Source organism: Sus scrofa, chromosome X (genome assembly GCF_054392235.1).
Source record: "Sus scrofa isolate SSC_HxYL_T2T_F1_AM1 chromosome X, Sscrofa_HxYL_maternal_Yorkshire_Landrace_v2.0, whole genome shotgun sequence".
In the NCBI taxonomy this organism is placed as follows: Eukaryota; Metazoa; Chordata; class Mammalia; order Artiodactyla; family Suidae; genus Sus; species Sus scrofa.
Genome location: NC_139401.1, coordinates 88,156,439 through 88,178,097, shown reverse-complemented (window position 1 = coordinate 88,178,097; position 21,659 = coordinate 88,156,439). Strand labels below are relative to the sequence as shown.

General features: G+C 36.9%; 1 long non-coding RNA gene and 1 other non-coding gene across 6 annotated transcripts in view; one reads left to right on the top strand and one right to left on the bottom strand.

Moving 5' to 3' along the window:
• LOC146394699 (uncharacterized) overlaps positions 1-21,659 on the top strand; it is a 759,738-nt gene that overhangs the window by 455,818 nt on the left and 282,261 nt on the right. The window lies entirely within an intron of this gene.
• On the bottom strand, positions 11,500-11,606 carry LOC146394700 (U6 spliceosomal RNA). The gene has a single exon (XR_014835955.1). It is a non-coding gene; the product is annotated as a U6 spliceosomal RNA (small nuclear RNA).

Sequence of the window (21,659 nt, the reverse complement as noted above, 5' to 3'; positions counted from 1 at the left end):
TGTTCTAACCTGTCTGGCTTTTTTTTTTTCCCCAACTTGGAACACTCTGGGCACCAAAATGGTGGGCATTTCTTGAAAATACTGTTATGCCAAAAGAATGACCCACAGCCACATGGGATAAAAGACTACAGTTGAGGCAAATAATAAAGTGTTGAAAGCCTAGGAGGAAAAGCTGGAGAGAGAGTTTCTTTGGGAGATCCAGGAATTCAAAGGTACTTGTGTATTCTGGGGGAATTTAGAAAGCCATGTGCGTGCCCAGAACAGAATATTTGATTGGAAAAGACCTGAGAAGACCCTAAATTTTCATTTCTGGCTGAACTCCGGCCTTCATTTTAGGAAGTGAAGGACAAGGCAGAATTGTAAGTGGTGTGGCTAAGTACTAAAATGTCACAGAACATAGCCAGTTTGCAAAGAGTAACAAAAAAAATTTCCCTTCTTTCTTCCCTCCATCCCTTCCTTCCTTCCATTTTTCTTTCTAGTCCTAACTAGAGCAATTAGATAATAAAAAGAAATAAAAGGCTTCACAATCGCAAATAACATAATTCTATATGTAGAAAGTCCCATGGAATCTACAAAAAGGAAAAAAAACCCTCTGGACTTCCCTCTGTGGCGCAATGAGATTGGCGGTGTCTGCAGCATCAGGACACAGGTTTGATCCCTGCTCTGGCACAGTGGGTTAAAGTATCTCACCTTGCTAGGGTATAGGTCACAACTGAGGCCCAGATCTGATCACTGGCCCTGGAACTCCATAGGCTGAGGGGCGGCCAAAAAAGAATGAAAGGAAAAAAAAACAACCAATATTTATTATGTTTTTATTGTGTTCCCTAATGAGATTTGTTTAAGTCTCCAAAACCTCAGAATGTGACATTATTTGGAAATAGGGCCATTGCAAAAGTAACTCATTAAGATGAGGTCATAATAGATTAGGATTTGTCTTTCATCGATTATTACTAGTGTCCTTTAAGAAGGGGTAAAGAGACACAGATACTTGAAAGAAGAATGTCATGTGATGATGGATATGTAGACTAGAGATCTGTCTCTAAATCAAGGAATGCTAAAGATTTTCAGGGCTACTAGAAGCTGGACGGAACAAGGAAAGACTCTTCCATGGAGCCTCTCGGGAGAGTATGGCCCTGCCAACACCTTGATTTCAGATTTCTAGACTCCAGAACTGTGAGAAAACAAATTTCTGTTGTTTTAAGCCGTCTAATTAGTGGTAGTTTGTTATGGCAGACCTAGGAATCTAATACAGATTATTGTGTTGGGGAGAGGCAGTGCTATTTTAACATATGCCTGAAAAATGTGGAGTTGGTTTTCAAGTTGAGTCATGAGTAGAAACCAGAAGAATTGTGAGATGCTTGATAGAAAAATCATAGGGTACTTTGATGGTTGGTAGAACTATGACTATTAAATGTATTTCCAGTGACTCCTTAGAGGTAAATGATAAACGTGTTTTTGGACACTGGAGGAGACGATATAAAGTGGCAGAGCCTTAACTGAGTTATGCTCTATTATTGGGAGGAAAGTGGAACTTGTAAACAATGAGCTTGAATATTTAGTCAAGGAGATTTATAACCAAGGTGTAGAAGGTTTAGCATGGATTCTCCTTGCTGTGTATAGAAAATGCAAGAAGAGGGAGTTCCTGTCATGGCTTAGCGGAAACGAATCTGACAAGTATCCATAAGGATGCAGATTCAATCCCTGGCCTTGCTCAGTTGGTTAAGGACCCACCTTTGCTGTGAGCTGTGGTGTAGGTCACAGACATGGCTCGGATCTGGTGTTGCTGTGAGTGTGGTATTTGCCGGCAGCTGCAGCTCCCTTTTGACACCCAGGCTGAGAACCTCCATAAGCCACGGGTGCGGCCCTAAAAAGACAAAAAGACACATGCTCAAAAAAAAAAAAAAAAAAAAAAAAAAAAAAAAAGAGAGAGAGAGAGAAAGAAAATGCAAGAAGAAAGGTAAATTAAGCACAAGGGTGCCAGCATCTGATGATCTGGAAAATTCTCTGCCTGTCCAGATAGTGTGCTCTAGAAGCAGGGCCAAGTTTGTGGCTGGACAACTTTCTAAGAGATAAAATATGTGACTTATGGATTCAGTCAACCATCTAAGCAGAAGCCAGGAACAGAGATGTGGTTATCCAGGAAGTATCTGTGGAGAACCCTCCTTGTCTAATGGCTTGGATCCATATAAATTGGATGGGATAAATATGTTTGGGGAATTTTTTTGTACCAGAAAAAATGAGGCCAGTCTGGACTGAAAAGGACAGAGGTGGGACAAAAGAAAGGAAAAATTACTCCAAGGGCAGAGCCATGGATGCAGAGGACAGATTAGCTGCAGAGAATTACTTTCAGGTCTTGAGATCTAATAGAATTCTCCCTGCTGGGTTTTTGACTTGATTGGAACCTGTGGAGCATTTAATTCATGTTTCTCCCTTTTGTAATGGGAGTGTCTATCCTATGCCTGTCTCACCATTGTGCTTTGGAAAAAGATTACTTATTTTCTGGTTTCACAGGTCCACAGGGGAAGAATATTGCCCCAGGATGGACCATACCCAGACTCTCATCCATGATTGATTTAGTTATTTAGATAAGAATTTGGACTTCATCAAAATTAAAAACTTTGATGAATAAAGGATTTATCAAGAAAGTTAAAAGACAACCTACAAAATAAGAAATATTTATAAATCATCTATCTGATAAGGATTTAGTATCCAGATTATATAGAGAACTCTTACGACCCAAGAGGGAAAGGACAAACAACCCAATTAAGAAATGGGCAGAGGGGGAGTTCCTGTTGTGGTGAAGCAGAAAGGAATCCGACTAGTATTCATGAGGATTCTGGTTCGATCTCTGGCCTCCATCAGTGGGTTGGGGAATCCAGTGTTGCCATGAGCTGTGGTGTAGGTCACAGATGCGGCCCTAAAAAGAAAAAAGGTGGAGGGGGAGAGGAATTGAATAGGCTAAAAACCACTGAATTTTACTTTTATTTTTTTCTTTTTTTCTGGGGGGGGGGGTTGCACCTGCAGAATACAGAAGTTCCTGGGCTAGGGGTCTAATTGGAGCTACAGCTGCCGACTTACACCACAACCATAGCCACGCCAGATCTGATCCATGTCTGTGATCTATGCCACAGCTCACAGCAATGCCGGATTGTTAACCCACTGATCAAAGCCAGGGATCAAACCCACATCCTCATGGGTACTAGTCAGATTCCTTTCCACTGAGCCACAAGGAGAACTCCTGAAATTTACACTTTATATTGTTAATGTATGGTATATGAATTATATCAATAAAGCTGTGGTATTAAAGAAATATATGATATTTAAAGAAATGTATTAAAGAAAGATATATGATAATTAAACACAAGCAACAGAATAAAAAATACATAAATTGAACTTCCTCAAAATTAAATGCTTTGCGCAAAAGTTACCATCAAGAAAATGAAAAGAAAATGCACAGAATGGGAGAAAATACTTGTAAATCATGTATCTGAAAAAAGTCTAGTATCCAGAATATATAAAGAAATCTTACAACTAAATGATTAAAAGACAAATAACCCAATTTAAAAAATGGGCAAAGGATCTGAATAGATATTTCTTTGAAGATATACAAATAGCTAATAAGCACAAGAAAAGATGTTTGATATCATCAGCCAGCAGGGAAATGCAGTCAATCGCAATTCAAATCACAATAAGATGCCACTTTACACTCACTAGGATGCTTATGATAAAAAAGAAAGACAGCAGCAAATGTTGGTGAGGATGTAGAAAAATAGGAACCATCATGCATTGCTGGTGGGAATGTGGAATGGTGCAGCCACTGTGGAAAACAGTTTGGCAGTTCCTCAAAAAATTAACATAAAATTATCATATGATCCAGCAATCCCCTCTCTAGGTACATACCCAAGAGAAATGAAAACATATGTCCACACCAAAAATGTGCACACAAATGTTCACTGCAGCGTTATTCATAGTAGCCCCAAAGTGAAAACAACCGAAATAACCTTCAACTGGTAAATGGATAAACAAAATATGGTGCTTCCTTTTAATGGAATGTTGTTGGGCAATAAAAAATAATGACGTAGTGATACATGAAACAACATTTAAAATCCCTGAAAACATTATGCTAAGTTGCAGAAGCCAATCACAAAGGAACACATTGAAGGATTTCATTTATATGAAATGTCCAGAGTAGGCAGAGCTGTAGAAACAGATGTTAGGCTGTTAGCTCCTTAGGGCTGGGGTGCTGTGATGGAATAGAGAGTGTTTGGTAATAGGTATGGGGTTTCATTTTAGGGATTATGAAAATCTAAAATTAAATTGTGGTGATGATTACACAACTCTGTGAATATACTAAAACCCACTGAATTGTAGTTCAAAATTATGTGAATTATATTTCAACAAAACTTTTTAAAAAACAAACTCTGATGATTTCAGGGGCCATTTATCAGTAATGAAGTCAAGTTTGTGAGTGTGAGATTCCAATGGAAAGCTAATAATTAAAGACAAAAATATATTTCATTACTAAAATAAAAACAATATAAAACTAATAAAACCTGGAAAAATACATTTTAACTAAGAATAGAAGATAGTGCTATGTTGTTTCTAGTGCATTTCTAAGATATTTAATGACCACTTTAGGCATCCTGGAAAGAGTATTACAGCACCAATATTCCAGTGCTAATTGTACACATATACACACTCATGCAGACCTATGCATTTTTCATGCATGAGGGTGGATATCTGAAACTCCTTTGAATAACTTCTCTGCAAGATATATTTAGGTTATTTTCAACACAAATAGGATAGAGATCTAAAACGTCTTTTTTAAATTTTTATTTTATTTTAATTGTTATTTCCCCGATACACTGTACAGCATGGTGACCCAGTTACACACACATGTACACATTCTATATTCTCATATTATCATGCTCCATCATAAGTGACTAGACATCGTTCCCAGTGCTACATATCAGGATCTCATTGCTAATCCATTCCAAAAGCAATAGTTTGCATCTGTTAATCCCAAGCTCCAAATCCACCCCACTCCCTTCCCCTCCCCCTTGGCAACCACAAGTCTCTTCTCTAAGTCCATGATTTTCTTTTCTGTGGAAAGTTTCCTTTGTGCCATGTATTAGATTCCAGATATGAGTGATATCATATGGTATTTGTCTTTCTCTTTCTGGCTTACTTCACTCAGGATGAGAGTCTCTAGTTCCATCCATGTTGCTGCCAATGATATTATTTCATTCTTTTTTATGGCTAAGTAGTATTCCATTGTGTATATATACCACATCTTCCTAATTCAATCATCTATCAGTGGACATTTGGGTTATTAGCCATGTCTTGGCTATCGTGAATAGTGCTGCAATGAACAGGCGGGTGCATGTGTCTTTTTTAAGGAAAGTTTTGTCCGGATATATGCCCAGGAGTGGGATTTCTGGGTCATATGGTAGTTCTATGCATAGTTTTCTAAGGTAGCTCCATACTGTTCTCCATAATGGCTGTACCAGCTTACATTCCCACCAACAGTGCAGGAGGGTTCCCTTTTCTCCACACCCCCTCCAGCATTTGTTATTTGTGGACTTATTAATGATGGCCATTCTGACTGGTGAGAGGCAGTATCTCCTGGCAGTTTTGATATGCATTTCTCTAATCATCAGGGATGTTGAGCATTTTTTCATGTGCTTGTTGGCCATCTGTATATCTTCCTTGGAGAAATGTCTTTTCAGGTCTTTTGCCCATTTTGCCATTGCGTTGTTGGCTTTTTTGCTGTTGAGTTGTATCAGTTGCTTGCATATTCTAGAGATGAAGCCCTTGTCGGTTGCATCATTTGAAACTATTTTCTCCCATTCTGTCAGTTGTCTTTTTCATTTTTTTGTGGCTTCCTTTGCTGTGCAAAAGCTTTTCAGTTTGATTAGGTCCCATTGGTTTATTTTTGCTCTTATTTCTATTGCTTTGGGAGACTGACCTGATAAACCTTTGTAAGGTTGATGTCAGAGAGTGTTTTGCCTATGTTCTCTTCCAGGAGTTTGATGGTGTCTTGGCTTATATTTAAGTCTTTCAGCCATGTTGAGTTTATTTTGGTGCATGGTGTGAGGGTGTGTTCTAGTTTCATTGCTTTGCATGCAGCTGTCCAGGTTTCCTAGCAATACTTGCTTAAAAGACTCTCTAAAAAGTCATTTTTAATTCATAGAATAATTTCTTTGAAAATCTGTGCTATAGGACAGAGGTTATTCGACCTGATGAAGTAAATGTGTGGTTGCCCTGTACATAATTTAATGTAAGAAGTGTCTCAAACCTCATTGTCTCATTGGCTACGGTTCAGAGCTTTAAATTCTCACCTTTGGGAGTTCCCGTCGTGGCGCAGTGGTTAACGAATCCGACTAGGAACCATGAGGTTGCGGGTTCAGTCCCTGCCCTTGCTCAGTGGGTTAACGATCTGGCGTTGCCGTGAGCTGTGGTGTAGGTTGCAGACGCGGCTCGGATCCCGCGTTGCTGTGGCTCTGGCATAGGCCGGCAGCTACAGCTCCGATTCGACCCCTAGCCTGGGAACCTCCATATGCCTCGGGAGTGGACCAAGAAATAGAAAAAAAAAAAAAAAAAAAAAAAAAAAGACAAAAAAAAATTTCTCACCTTTATTTGGAATTATTCTTTCAGGCTCATGGTGGGGGGTAGTACCCTACATCTAGATAGTATATTACCATTTTAAAGTGCTTTTATATACATTATTTCATTGAATTCTCACAACAACTTCTGGTTAAAGGTACTGTTGTACAGGGTTTTTTTTCCCATTTTTTAAGTTTTATTGATGTATTGTTGATTTATAATGCTGCTTTAATTTCTGCTGGGCAACAAAGTGATTAGGTTATACACATGTACGTATCCATTCTTTGTCAGACTCATTTCCCATGTAGATTATCACATAAAAATGAGTAGAGTTCCTTATGATACACAGTTTTTGTAGCTTGAGAAAACTAATGCTCAATGAGGCTAACCTACCCAAGGGCACGTTAAGTCACAAAAAAGCTGAAGCTTGAACATTGATGGTCCAATTTTAAGTGCACCTTTCCATGGTATCCAAGCTAATGTAAAAGTTGAGTGCATCCAGAGGCATCTATTCAAATGGGTCTCCTACATGGGGAACAGAGAGGAGGGGAGAAATAACATGGTATCCTGTTAGTGCCAGAAATCTATAGAGTGAATTATTTTATCAGACTCACTCGCTGTCATCCAGGACAGAGCTGGGCCCTGAGTTATGGAAGTTTTTATGTGAGAGGAAGGAGACAAGGTTTGAGGAATCGAGTCAAATAAAAAACAATTTTAACTCAGGGTATAAAATAGATGTTAAGGAAATATATGTTTATTAAATATTGTCAGTATTCCTAGGATATTTTACTAGCACACAAACTAACTTTTAATTAGAAATAGACATTTTATTTATTTTGTTTTGTATCAGTCATTTAGATGAGCCCCAGCTCTGCTATGTATAAACATGTTAGAAAGATGTGCTCTGTGAGTCTAAGGATCTTGAGTTGTGTTTTGCTTGGGGAATTGTATTTAGAACCTTAGAGGGGTTATACAATTTACATGTGCTGTCTTCTCGTGTAGAGCTTTAAATTCTCTGTCCTATCCGTACCACAAAGAGTTTAGGCCTTTGAATTCTCCACTTCTGATTTTCTTTTGATAAAGCATCGCTTTTCATTGCATTTCCTTCATTTATCCTGCAAAATAACCCTGTAATGTGGCTTGGTAACATCTTCTTTATCCATTTCTGCAAATGAAATTAGTTTGCCTCAGGTGTCACGTAAATAAGTCAAACACAATTGTTTAAGTATGAATTGTAAGTCTTTCTTCTCTCACCTGCTTGCATAGCCTGTTGCTTTGGAATGGGAAAACAAAATGGAAAAGGCCATTTTCTTTTTTTTTTCTTTTTTTCTTCTCCTTTTAAAATGTGTTGTTCAGGGGACACGTCAATATTCAAAGTCATATTCAACCAGTTCATTTCTGACCACTGAAGAAGGAAACTGCCCTCCTGCTTATCTGGCCTCATTTCTTAGGAGATATGTGTTAGAAAGCAACCTGCTATATTTTTTCACAGTTGCAGATAAACTAACCCTGCTTTTCAATATATTGCATGTTGTCATTTTATTTCTCTTCTGGAAAGAAATGAGATTTGGCATACTTGTTAAAAGGACAGAAGATCGGTCTGTGCCTGAATTCCGATTCTAGTTCTGTTTTGAATTCCATCTGCTCATTTCTATCAAATACTTCAGTGGGTGAGTTTTTTTTGTTGTTTGTTTGGTAACCCTCTCTATTTTTCCGCTTGCAAAGTAGGTAGAAGAATGTTCCTGCATATTTACCTCAGGGGTATATGAAAAATAGTAAGGATTGCTATTATTTAGCATAATTAAATTTTCATAAATGCTAGAAGCAGTCCGTATTGTTTATATTATTTATAATTAAAGTTGAAACTTTACATGTGTCTACATGTGCAAAATCAAGCAAATAAGCCCAAATAAATAAATCGTAAAGTTAAATGTAGCATTTTATAGTTAAGCATCATATTCATATATATATGTATTTTCATTAATTTATGCATTTCACATGTACCCATGTTCTTACTCTTATATGGAGCTCACAGATTTTTCATAATAAGCCCAGGTAATTCCAGTAAAAGTGATTTGTTTGAATAATTATCTCCATTTTCCATTTCAGATTGCATGCGTGCACACGGATTTGAAGTATTACTTTTCATTTAAGCCATGTTTTTATTACACGGAGCCAATTTATGTCTAATTCTACTCCAGGTCTTTATAGTAGTTTACCTTCTATTCTTAACTTGCTGTGAGTCAATTATTTTGTTTTGAGTTGCTTTTAATTTTCAGCCACTGAGTTACCTAGTTATTCCTTAGTGAGTTCCTTCCCAAGGCTATAGTAGCAATGCAACTTATCAGTTAGGATGCCTTCAGCTTTAAGGAACAGAAAACCTAGGCAAAAGTGGACTAAATAATGAAGAAAATTATTTTCCTCATTAAAAGAAATTCAGAGTACATGTTGCCTGTGTAGGGTATTACATTGGCTCAGTGCCATCATCAAGAACTCCTGTCCTTTGCATTTTTCAGTTCTGATATCTTCAGTGTGCTAGCTTTGTCTTCAAGCTATTTTCCCTCATCGTCATAACATGGCTGCCCCCGAAAGGGCAATGTCCAGTGGAATAATTTTCTTCCCTTGGGTCTCTTTTCAATTTTTAGTAAAAAAAATTTTTATTATAGTTGATATTTAGTGTTGTGTCAATTTCTGCTGTATAGCATAGTGACCCAGTCATACATATATATATACATACATAGCTTTTGCTCATATTATCTTCCATCATGTTCTGTCCCAAGAGATTGGGTATAGTTCCTTATGCTGTACAGTAGGAACTCATTGCTTACACATTATAAATGTATGGGTTGGACTCCCAGTCCATCCCACTTCTTCCCACTCCTCCTTGGCAACCACAAGTCTGTCCTCTATGTCCATGAGTTTCTTTCTGTTCTGTTGATAGGTTTATTTGTGCCATATATTAGATTTCAGATATAAGTGATATCATATGGTATTTGTCTTTCTCTTTATGAGTTAGTTCACTTAGTATGAGAATCTCTAGTTTCATCCGTGTTGCTGCACATGGCATTAGTTTGTCTTTTTATGGCTGAGTAGTATTCCATTGTATATATGTACCACTTCTTTTTTTTTTTTTTTAATTTTCCCACTGTACAGCAAGGGGGTCAGGTTATCCTTACATGTATACATTGCAGTTACAGTTTTTTCCCCCACCCTTTCTTCTGTTGCGACATTAGTATCTAGACATAGTTCTCATGCTATTCAGCAGGAACTCCTTGTAAATCTATTCTAGGTTGTGTCTGATAAGCCCAAGCTCCTGATCCCTCCCACTCCCTCCCCCTCCCATCAGGCAGCCACAAGTCTCTTCTCAAAGTCCATGATTTTCTTTTCTGAGGAGATGTTCATTTGTGCTGGATATTAGATTCCAGTTATAAGTGATATCATATGGTATTTGTCTTTGTCTTTCTGGCTCATTTCACTCAGGATGAGATTCTCTAGTTCCATCCATGTTGCTGAAAATGGCATTATGTTATCCTTTTTTACGGCTGAGTAGTATTCCATTGTGTATATATACCACTCTTCCGAATCCAATCATCTGTCGATGGACATTTGGGTTGTTTCCACGTCGTGGCTATTGTGAATAGTGCTGCAATGAACATGCGGGTGCACGTGTCTCTTTTAAGTAGAGTTTTGTCCGGATAGATGCCCAAGAGTGGGATTGCGGGGTCATATGGAAGTTCTATGTATAGATTTCTAAGGTATCTCCAAACTGTTCTCCATAGTGGCTGTACCAGTTTACATTCCCACCAGCAGTGCAGGAGGGTTCCCTTTTCTCCACAGCCCCTCCAGCACTTGTTATTTGTGGATTTATTAATGATGGCCATTCTGACTGGTGTGAGGTGGTATCTCATGGTAGTTTTTATTTGCATTTCTCTTATAATCAGCGATGTTGAGCATTTTTTCCTGTGTTTGTTGGCCATCTGCATATCTTCTTTGGAGAAATGTCTGTTCAGGTCTTTTGCCCATTTTTCCATTGATTGATTGCCTTTTTTGCTGTTGAGTTGTATAAGTTGCTTATATATTCTAGAGATTAAGCCCTTGTCAGTTGCATCATTTGAAACTATTTTCTCCCATTCTGTCAGTTGTCTTTTTGTTTTCTTTTGGGTTTCCTTTGCTGTGCAGAAGCTTTTCAGTTTGATGAGGTCCCATGGGTTTATTTTTGCTCTAATTTCTATTGCTTTGGGAGACTGACCTGAGAAAATATTCATGATGTTGATGTCAGAGAGTGTTTTGCCTATGTTTTCTTCTAGGAGTTGGATGGTGTCCTGTCGTATATTTAAGTCTTTCAGCCATTTGGAGTGTATTTTTGTGCATGGTGTGAGGGTGTGTTCTAGTTTCGTTGCTTTGCATGCAGCTGTCCAGGTTTCCCAGCAATGTTTGCTGAATAGACTTTCCTTTTCCCATTTTATGTTCTTGCCTCCCTTGTCAAAGATTAATTGACCATAGGTGTCAGGCTTTATTTCCGGGTTCTCTATTCTGTTCCATTGGTCTGTCTGTCTGTTTTGATACCCGTACCACACTGTTTTGATGACTGTGGCTTTGTAGTATTTCTTGAAGTCTGGGAGAGTTATGCCTCCTGCTTGGTTTTTGTTTCTCAGGATTGCTTTGGCGATTCTGGGTCTTTTGTGGTTCCATATAAATGTTTGGATTGTTTGTTGTACCACGTCTTAATCCATTCATTTGTAGATGGACTTTAGGTTGTTTTCATGTCTTGGGTATTGCAAATAGTGCTACTATGAACATCAGGGTGCATGTGTCTTTTCAAATTATGGTTTTCTCTGGGTATATGTCCAGAAGTAGGATTGCTGGATCACATGGTAATTCTGTCTTCATTGCAAAAATATGGAACACTTCACAAATTTGTGGGTCATCCTTGTGCAGGGGCCATGGTAATATTCTCTGTCTCATTCCAATTTTAGTGTATATGCTGCTGGAGCAAGCACTCCTTGTGTTTCTTTTTAAGAAGAAAGATTTGTTTACTATAAGCCTCCAACAGATCTCTGTTTATGTCTGATCAGCCAAAAGGAAATCTTTTTTTAATAAAGTTTTATGTCTGTATCTACAGCATTATGGAAGTTCTCAGGCCAGGGATTGAATCCAAGCCACAGCTGTGACATTTAACCCACTGTGCTAGGCTTGGGGTTGAACCCACACCTCTGCAGTGACCCAAGCCTCTGCAGTCAGATTCTTAACACACTGTGCCAGAGCAGGAACTCCCCCAAAAGGGAATCATATTCTCACTTATTAATCAAACATTGGCCAGAGTTAAGAGACCGTTGTATTTAGAATAAAATACTTAGGAATTACCCTTGAGTCACATGATAGTGAAGTAGGATTCCTGTAGTAATTGATGGTTCTAGCTGCAAGTAAAAAGGAAATACTAGCTATTAGCTAGGCTATTGGTGGTGTCTGCTCTCTCTAGGAATTGGCACCCTCCCTTTAGGCTTCTTCCTGAGAAACATTCATGAGGATATTCCTGGCAGCCTATTCACTTCTTTGCTAATGGAGTTTTCTTTGAGAATTTCCTGTATTGCTTTTGAAAGTAGGCCTAAAACAAGGCCCTAAAATTTTGTCTTTACGTCACTCATATTACTTGACTTGTATTGCTCACATGCATATAATAAAAAACTTAATTGAGGTACAATTTATGTATGACTTTATGTATAAATTATGTATACCCATTTTAAGTGCTGGTTTGATGAGGTTTGACGTATATGCTTGTGTAACCATCACAATAATCAGAATATACAACATTTTCATAACTCAAAAACTTCCTTTAAACTCCCTTTCTAGTCAGGTCTCTCCAAACCTGTCTACAAGCACCCATTGACCTTCTTTTTGTAATTGTAGGTTAATGTTGTTTTTTCTAGACTTTCATATACATGAAATACTACAGTATTTACTATTTTTATCTGACACATTTCACTTAGCATATTTTTAGATTCATATACATCTACATTAGTCATCTGGTAGTCTTTATTAAGACTTGTATTCCATCTTGGAGTTCCCATCGTGGCTCAGTGGTTAACGAATCCGACTAGGAACCATGAGGTTGTGGGTTTGATCCATGGCCTTGCTCAGTGGGTTAAGGATCTGGCGTTGCCGTGAGCTGTAGTGTAGGTTGCAGATGCGACTCGGATCTGGTGTTGCTATGGTCGTGGTGTAAGCTGGGGGCTACAGCTTCGATTAGATCCCTAGCCTGGGAACCTCCATATGCCACGGGAGTGGCCCTAGAAATGGTAAAAAGACAAAAAACAAACAAAAAAAACCTTGTATTCCAGCTTGTAGTTCTATGACAATTTCATTATCCGTTTACTTGTTTTTTTTTTTTTTTTTTTTTTGTCTTTTTGCTATTTCTTTGGGCCGCTCCCGCGGCATATGGAGGTTCCCAGGCTAGGGGTCTAATCGGAGCTGTAGCCACCCGCCTACGCCAGAGCCACAGCAACAGGGATCCGAGCCGCGTCTGCAACCTACACCACAGCTCACGGCAACGCCGGATCGTTAACCCACTGAGCAAGGGGCAGGGACCGAACCCGCAACCTCATGGTTCCTAGTCGGATTCGTTAACCACTGCGCCACGACGGGAACTCCATATCCGTTTACTTGTTAACAAATATTTGAATTATTTCCCGATTTTTAGCTATTTGGAATGAAGCTTCTATGAACATTCACCTATAATTCTTTGTGTTGACATGAGTTTTTCTTTAACTTAGCTAATATTTAGGAGTGGAATTATATTGCGTTTAACTTCATATAATCCTGTCAAACTGTTATCCAAAGTTACACCATTTTACATTGCCAACAGCAGTGTACAGAATTTCAGATATTCCACATCTTCCTCAACACTTGGTATTGTCAATCTTTAAAAAAATTTAGCCACTATAAATTTCATAATTGTATGTTAATTTTCATATCCTGGATGACTAATGGTGGTTTTCATGCTTATTGTTCATGTACATATCTTCTTTTGTTAATTCTTCTCCAAACTCCCCAATTTGCTTATTGTGTTCTTTCTTTTCATTGTTATTCCCAATTTACTTATTGTGTTCTTTCTTTTTATTAAGTTATAAGAAATATTTCTATATTCTTGATATACATCCCATGACAGGTAGGTGAATTGTGAATCTTTTATTTCCAGTCTGTGGCATGCTTTTTCATTTTCTGGACAATACTTTTTTTTTTTTTTTGACTGTGCCCATGGCATGTGGAAATTCACATGCCGATCGAACCTTTGCCGTGGTAGTGACATGAGCCACTGCAGTGACAATGCTGGACCCTTAAGCTTCTGTGCCACAAGGGAAGTTCTGGACAGTATTTCAGAGTTGAAGTTTTAAATTTGTATGAATAACACTTTATTGATATTTTCTTTTATGATTTGTGATTTTTGTATACCATATAAGAACACTTTGCCTATCTCTAAGTTGCAAATAAGTCCTCTTTTGTTGCCTTTTATGGTGTGTTCAGAAAACTTTTTACTTAAATGGTCAGATAACAAATATCTTAGGTTTTGAGATTATATATGGTCACTGTTGTGTATTTTCTTTCTCTTCCTCTTCTATAAAAATGTAAAAAATATCCTTAGCTCAAGCACCGTGTTGAAACAGACTATAGATCAAAAGCAGTTCATGGACCATTGTTTGGCCTGCTCCTGTTCTCAGATTTATAAATGTGGCTTTTATGCTTAAGCCTGTGATTCATTTCAAGTTAATTTTTGTATATGGTATGAAATAACAGTTGATGTTCATTATTTCCCCCTAAACATATATCCAAATTGTTTCCACACCTGTAGTTGAAAAGACTAGGATTTCTTCAGTGAATGACCTTGGCATTTTGGCAAAAAATCAGTTGACCATGTAAGTATGGATCTGTTTCTGGATTCTCAGAGCTGTTTCATTGACCTTAAAGTCTAATCCTAGATAATTGACATCTTAACAGTATTGACTCTTTCAGCACATATATAGAGCATATCTCTCTATTTAGGTTTTCTTTAATTCCCTTCAATAGTGTTTTGTACATATTTTGTTTTGTAGGAGAATATCCTTACCCTCTTGTCTTAGAGGGAAAGAATTCAGGTATTATCTATAGAATTTTTTGCTGTTCTTCATCAGAATGAGTAAGTTCCCTTTTCTTCCTATATCTTGAGAATTTTTACCATGCATGTATATTGAGTCATTGTTTTATGATTGCATTTGTTTTGTTTGTGTTTTGCCTGCTCTCACACCGGGAACTTTGTCTCGGTGGCAGTATACAGCAGCTGATATTTCTGATCCATTCTTAAGGCCTCCTAAGAGTGCTATTTTTAGCTTCACTCCTCCAAGTTCTCCCCTGTACATGAATAATTTTGCAGTAAATTAATGATTTGGACAGAGTTTTAGTTTTCTCTCTCTGTGACTGCCTTGCTTTTTAGGGATGACTTCTAATTTCCAACTACTCTGATGACCTCCAGCTCTGTCGTATGACACCAGAAGCCCATAAGGCTTTAGTTTTCTGCCACTAGAGCTACACATGACTGGGAATATCTTTGTTATTGATTTATAATTTAATTCTATTGTAGTCAGAGAACATTGTCCTGATGATTTCACTACTTTGTAATTGAGATTTTTTTTTATGGTTCCATTTATGGCTATTTCATGTGAACTTAAATCTGTGTTCTCTCTTATTGGATAAGTATTCTATAAAATTTCCATTTGGTTAAGTGGGTTTATTGTGTTGTTCATGCCTTCTGTATCAATCCTGATTTTCTATATACTTGTTCTGTTGATTACAAAGAAAAGAATTCTGAAATTTCCAACCGCAATTCTGGCCTTTTCTCTTTCTCCATTCAGTTCTATCATGTATTTAAAACTCTATAATTAGATGCATGTACATTTAGGTTTATTATATTCTCTGTGGGAATTGACGTATGATAATTAGGAAATACTCTTCTTTCCCCTGGCAATATTTTTTGTCCTGAAATCTAGTTTATCTGATATTAATATAACCACTGCACTTGTGGTATGGGTAGTGTTTGCATGGTGTTATCTTTCTTTATTCTTTTACATTGAAACCATCTGTGTTTTTATCTTTAACGTGCATATCTTAGGTCATATCATTGGGTCTTTTTGTTCTTTTTTTTTTTTGTCTTTTTAGGGCTGCACCCAAGACATATGGAAGTTCCCAGGCTAGGGTCAAATTGGAGCTGCAGCTGCCAACCTATACTACAGCCACAGCAACACCAGATCCAAGCTGCATCTGCAACCTACACCACAACTCACGGCAATGCTGGATCCTTTAACCTACTGAGCGAAGCCAGGGATTGAACCCAGATCCTCATGGATGCTAGTCGGATTCTTAACCCACTGAGCCACAATGGGAACACCTCACTGGGTCTTTTCTATTAATACATTATTACTGCCACCATCTTTTAATTAAGTATTTAGACTATTCATCTTTAATGCAATTATTAATATAGTTGGGCTTAAAACTACCATCATGTGTTTTTTCTACATGCCCCATTTATTTTCCTCAGTGGTTATGATGTGTACATTTTTACTTTAACAATTTACCTTCAAATACTATTATATCACTTAATGCATAATATGAGATGTTTCTAAAAGTATGCTTCCCACTTCAACATGTTATAAACAGCAGTAGTTGGATATTACTTTTAAACAATTATCTTCTAAAGAAATAAAAAAATGAGAAAAAGTCTTAAATTTACTCATGTATTTACAATTTCTAAGCTCTTTTTCATTCCTTACTATAGAAAAAATATATTTCTATTGGGTATCATTTCCTTCTGCTTGAAGAACTTTAAACATTTCAATAGTGAAGATTTGATGACTACAAATTCTCTCAGTGAGTTTTTGTGTGACAAGGTATTTTGCCTTCATATTTGAAGACTGTTTTCACTGGATATAGAATTCTTATTTGACAATTATCTATAGTTCAGTACTTTGATGATGTTATTTAGTGTCTTCTGGATTTCAGAGATTCTAATCATTACTCTGGCTTTATTCTGGCCTTTGTCCCTCCAGATAGATATTCACTACAAAATGTCAAAGCAAGTTCCAATTACATGTAGGTTGGGTTGTTGGATATTTTTCCATGTGTCATTAAAACTCAGTTCAGTGTTTCCAATTTTTTTTTCTGTCTGCGCTTTAATTTGAATAGCTTCTATTGCTTTGTCTTCAGATTTATTGAACTTTTCTTCTGTAGTGTCTTAAGCCATTCTATATATCTTTATTTCAGATATTATATTTTTCACCTCTAAAAGTCTCACTTAGCTCTTTTCCTGTCTTCTTCCACTTCACTAATTGTATTTATGTTTTTATTTTATCCTTGAGGATGTTTATAATTGTTTTGAAAAATTCCTATGTGTTATCCCATCGTGTCTTTGATTTCAAGTTCTGTTGTTATTAACTCGTTTTTCTTCTGCTTATGGGTCATATTCTTCTTCATGTGTCTATTAATTGTGATGGGATGTTGGACATTGTAATTTTATTTTATTTTATTTGTTTATTTATTTATTTATCTTTTGTCTTTTGTCCTTATAGGGCCGCACCCACAGCCTATGGAGGTTCCCAGGCTAGGGGTCTAATCGGAGCTGTTGCTGCCAGCCTTTGCCAGAGCCACAGCAACGCCAGATCTGACCCACGTCTGTGACCCACACCACAGCTCATGACAATGCTGGATCCTTAACCCACTGAGTGAGGCCAGGGATTGAACCCACAACCTCATGGTTCCTAGTCAGATTCGTTTCTGCTGTGCCATGACGGGAACTCCTGTAATTTTATTTTTTGAGTGATAGCTTTTGTTATCTTCTCTTAAAAAATGTTTGACTTTTTATGGCAGGCAATTAAGTTACTTGTGCAATAGCCTGATCCTTTTGAGTTTTTCTTTAAAGCATTTTTAGAATGTTTCTAACATAGCATTTATTGCTAGTTTAGCCCTCCTACTGGAGCATGACTTTCCTTTGGTTCCTACTGAATGCCCTGGCTGCTCAATTAGAACTTTCCAATCTTGCTGGTCAAAATTTGAAAATTTCCTCAATCTGTGTAAACTCCTCAGTTATTATTTGGCTTACGTCATATTGTTTCACTCTATGAATGTGTAGCTGAATATTCAGCAGCAGACACAAGTGGACCACTATGCTCACTTTGGAGCTCTTTTCTGTGAATCTGCTGCCTTTCTAATACAGGACCCTATAGATTCTAGCCTAAGCAATCTGCCAAACTCTGATTTATGACTCCTCAATTCAGTGAACCTCTGCCACACTCTGCTTAGGTTTTCTTTCCATATACCCTGGTTTGGAAAATGTGTCTCAGCATAGAGCTGAAGTATCATTTTTTTTCCATTGTCTCTTGGATCATAGTTCTGTCTTGCTCTTTGATTATTTCTAAAAATGGTGGTTTTACACACACACACACAGTCCAGTTTTCTAGTTGTTTATGTTAGTAGGCTCCAGTTAGTACATCACATCTAGAACCAGATATTTTTCATAGGCTTTTTGCTTGTGTTGGAGCTCCTTGCTATGAAGAAAAACACCAGTTTTTTTTTTTTCTTTTTTAGCATATGGAAGTTCCTGGGCCAGGGATCATATCTGAGCTGGAGCTGCAGACTGTGCCACAGTTACAGCAATGCCAGATCCTTAACCCATTATGCTAGGCTGGAATTGAACCAACAATGCCACAGAGATAAGCTAGGTCATTAACCCACTGTGCCACAGCAGGAACTCCAAGAAAACACCAGCTTTTGAAGCTGAATCAAGCCTGTATATAAAGATTTCTTTCTACAACTCTTGATGAGACCATCTGGAAATTTAAAAAAATGCCTGCAGGAAATATTAATTTTTATAATTTTAGTCAATAATGAAAGTAAAAAAGAAAGCATTTTTGAAGACTGAATTTAAAAACAGAGGAGACAAAGTATATAGGCATTTTTCAAACCAAAATACCATGATTTTTCACAGAGGGTGGAAACGGATTCTTTGATATAAAAGGAGGACTAACTTGAGTAGAGTATCTGTGTTCGTGAGCATAAGAAAAGGAGCAGCTGGTATTGTTCTTTATTTTCCATAGTGTCATAATTGGGTTTTTAGTTGCTTGAATTACGTGATTACTTGTGACATTTTCTAGTTCTAACATTTTGTATTTATATGAAATATTTTTAAGTGCTCATTATGTCCAAGACTGGCTTTGATGATTTGCAGAACAGAACTAAAAATATACAATCTATGCCTTCTTTGAGATTTTTATAATTTAGCATGGAAAATAAGAGAAATATACTCACATGTGCAAACATATGGTAAGAGGTAGGGTATTATGAGTGATTAAAATGTTAATAGTGAAAGAGCCATGACAATTTATAGAAATGACATTTTTGTGAATGAATCTGGGAGGGCTACAATGAGGAAGGCTTCTGATCTAGGCTTTGAAGAATGGATGAACTTTTGTTAGGTGTGAATAAAAGAGCATTTCTGGTGGAAAAATTTTGTCAGAACCTTTGATACTATGTTATTTTGTGTGTATGTTGCAAAGTTTATTGATACAGCTAGATATATGCATTTGTACATTTTTAAGGATGTAGGTGAAATTGGACTATTGAAATTTATCCTAAGGGTTCTGTTAACAAAGATGTTAAATGAAGGAAACTGTCATTGCTCTTTGATCTCGTTGTTGTTAATTCTTTTTCCACTCATTAAACTTTAACTGGAAGACTTTTCATAGAATATAATCCCTATAAGGTACACACGTTTATTTTTCTTTAAAAAGTTAGTGGTTTGATTCATCACACTGAGAGTTTTTCCATGTTATTTGGCTGCTTAGAGTCTGAAAGTTAGTAAGAATTTTAAAAACACACATACAAGAACAAATTATTGAATGTTTACTGTGTCCTAGCTGCTATGGTAAAGAGTTTACATGGATTATCTCATTTAAATTCTTACACCAAACCTACAAGATAATTAGTATTATTATTTCCATTTTGTACATGAAGAAACTGAGGCATGGGAAATTTCAGTGTTTCCCAAGACTATGGTGTTAGTAACTGACAGAGCAGAGTTTTTCTGATTCAGTAATCCACATTTTTACCTAGTGCTACACTACAGACTGATATGCTTTTATTGGTTAGCTAATAATATTCAATTAATAATGATATCTATTATTAAGAATTTATTATGTGGCAGGCATAATTTTAAGCAATTTCATTTGTTATTTTAATTTTCATAATTAACTGGTGATTTAGAGATGAAGCAAATGAAAAATCAGAGAAGTTAAGCAATTTACCCAAGTTTACAGAGTTAAGGAGTCCTTGCATAGGATTAGAAACCAGATCAATCGTGTAGATCCTGTGTGGCTCAGCAGGTTAAGGATAGGATCCATTGTTGTCACTGCAGTGGCTTGGGGTTGCTGCTATAGCATGGGTTTGATCTCTGGCCTGGGAACTTCTGCATGCCATGGGTGCAGTCAAAAAAAAAAAAGATCAGTCTTATTAAAAATATATTTATTTATTTATTTTAAATTTTATGGTTGCACCCAAAGCATATGGAGGTTCCCTGGCCAGGGATTGAATCTGAGCCACAGCTGCTACCCGTACTGCATCTGTGGCAACAATGGATCCTTTAATCCACTGTGCTGGGCCAGGGATAGAACCCGCACTGCTGCAATGACCTGAGCTACTGTAATTGCATTCTTAACCCACTGTGCCATGGTGGGAAATCCTGATCAATCTCATCATAAGGCTAGCGTTCTTAAGCATTTTTATTCATTGTCTCATGTTCCAGTATTTTGATTGACTTAATGCAATTTCTAATGGTGCATAAAGTATAATATGAAACTTTATTAGAATTAAAAATATACATAAACAAGTATCTGAGGAAGACTTAGGTAGAAAGAAGAGGTATCAATATTACCATCACTCTATCCCACCTTCTAGGAAGTCTAGGCATGTCAGACTCTTGCAGCTTGTGTTATGATATAATTATTGTAAGAACAGCTCTGTGAAAACCATCCAGTCCAATCTTGGTAAAACAAATAGTGGTCACTCATAGAAATCATTTTAGCATTTTGTATTCTCACACCAGAACTATTACCAAAATTAATCACATTTAACCAAGGATAATAAGTAACTTTATATTCATACTAATAATTCAAAAAGTAGGTTTCAGTTTATAAAAAGAAATTTCTTACAAGTTTTCTACAATAAAAAAATGAAATAAGATACAATTTCATTGGTAATACCTAGCAATCAGAGCCCCTAATTCTTGAGATATGCTAGAACACAATTTTCAACTGTCATGTTGACATTACATGCAGTTTTAGCACTTAAAATTTCATTCAGATGTAAATTGATTTAGTATTTGCTAAACATTATGAGAATTTTGTGTAAAAGGGAATTTTTCAGGTGCAGATTTACCAAGCAGAATAGCTCAGAGATTCCAAAAGCTTTTGAACATAGTTTTAAGTATGAATTTTTAATAATGTATGTCAGACATTTTTTTTTTTGGTGAAAAACTTTTTTTCTTTTTTGCGTGGTTAATTTGCTTTTGAGGGTAATTTTTAATTAATTAATTAATTAATTTTTCTTTTTATTGCTGAACCTGTGACATATGGAAGTGCCTATGCTAGGGGGTGAATCATAGCTACAGCTACCGGCCTACTCCACAGCCACAGCTACGCTGGATCTGAGCCACATCTGCACCCATTGCCACAGCAATGCTGGATCCTTAACCTACTGAGAGAGACGAGGGATCCAAGGCGCATCATCATGGACACTATGTTGGCTTCTTAACCCACTGTGACACAATGCAAACTCCCAATTTTTAAAAATTTTACTGAAGTATAGTTGATTTGCAATGTTGTGTTTATTGCAGCTATACAGTAGTGAGTCAGTTATATATTCCTTTTCATATTCATTTCCTTTATGGTTTATGACAGGATATTGAATATAGTTCCCTGTACTGTACAATAGGATCTTGTTTTTTTCCATATTGTATATAATAATTTGCATCTGCTAAC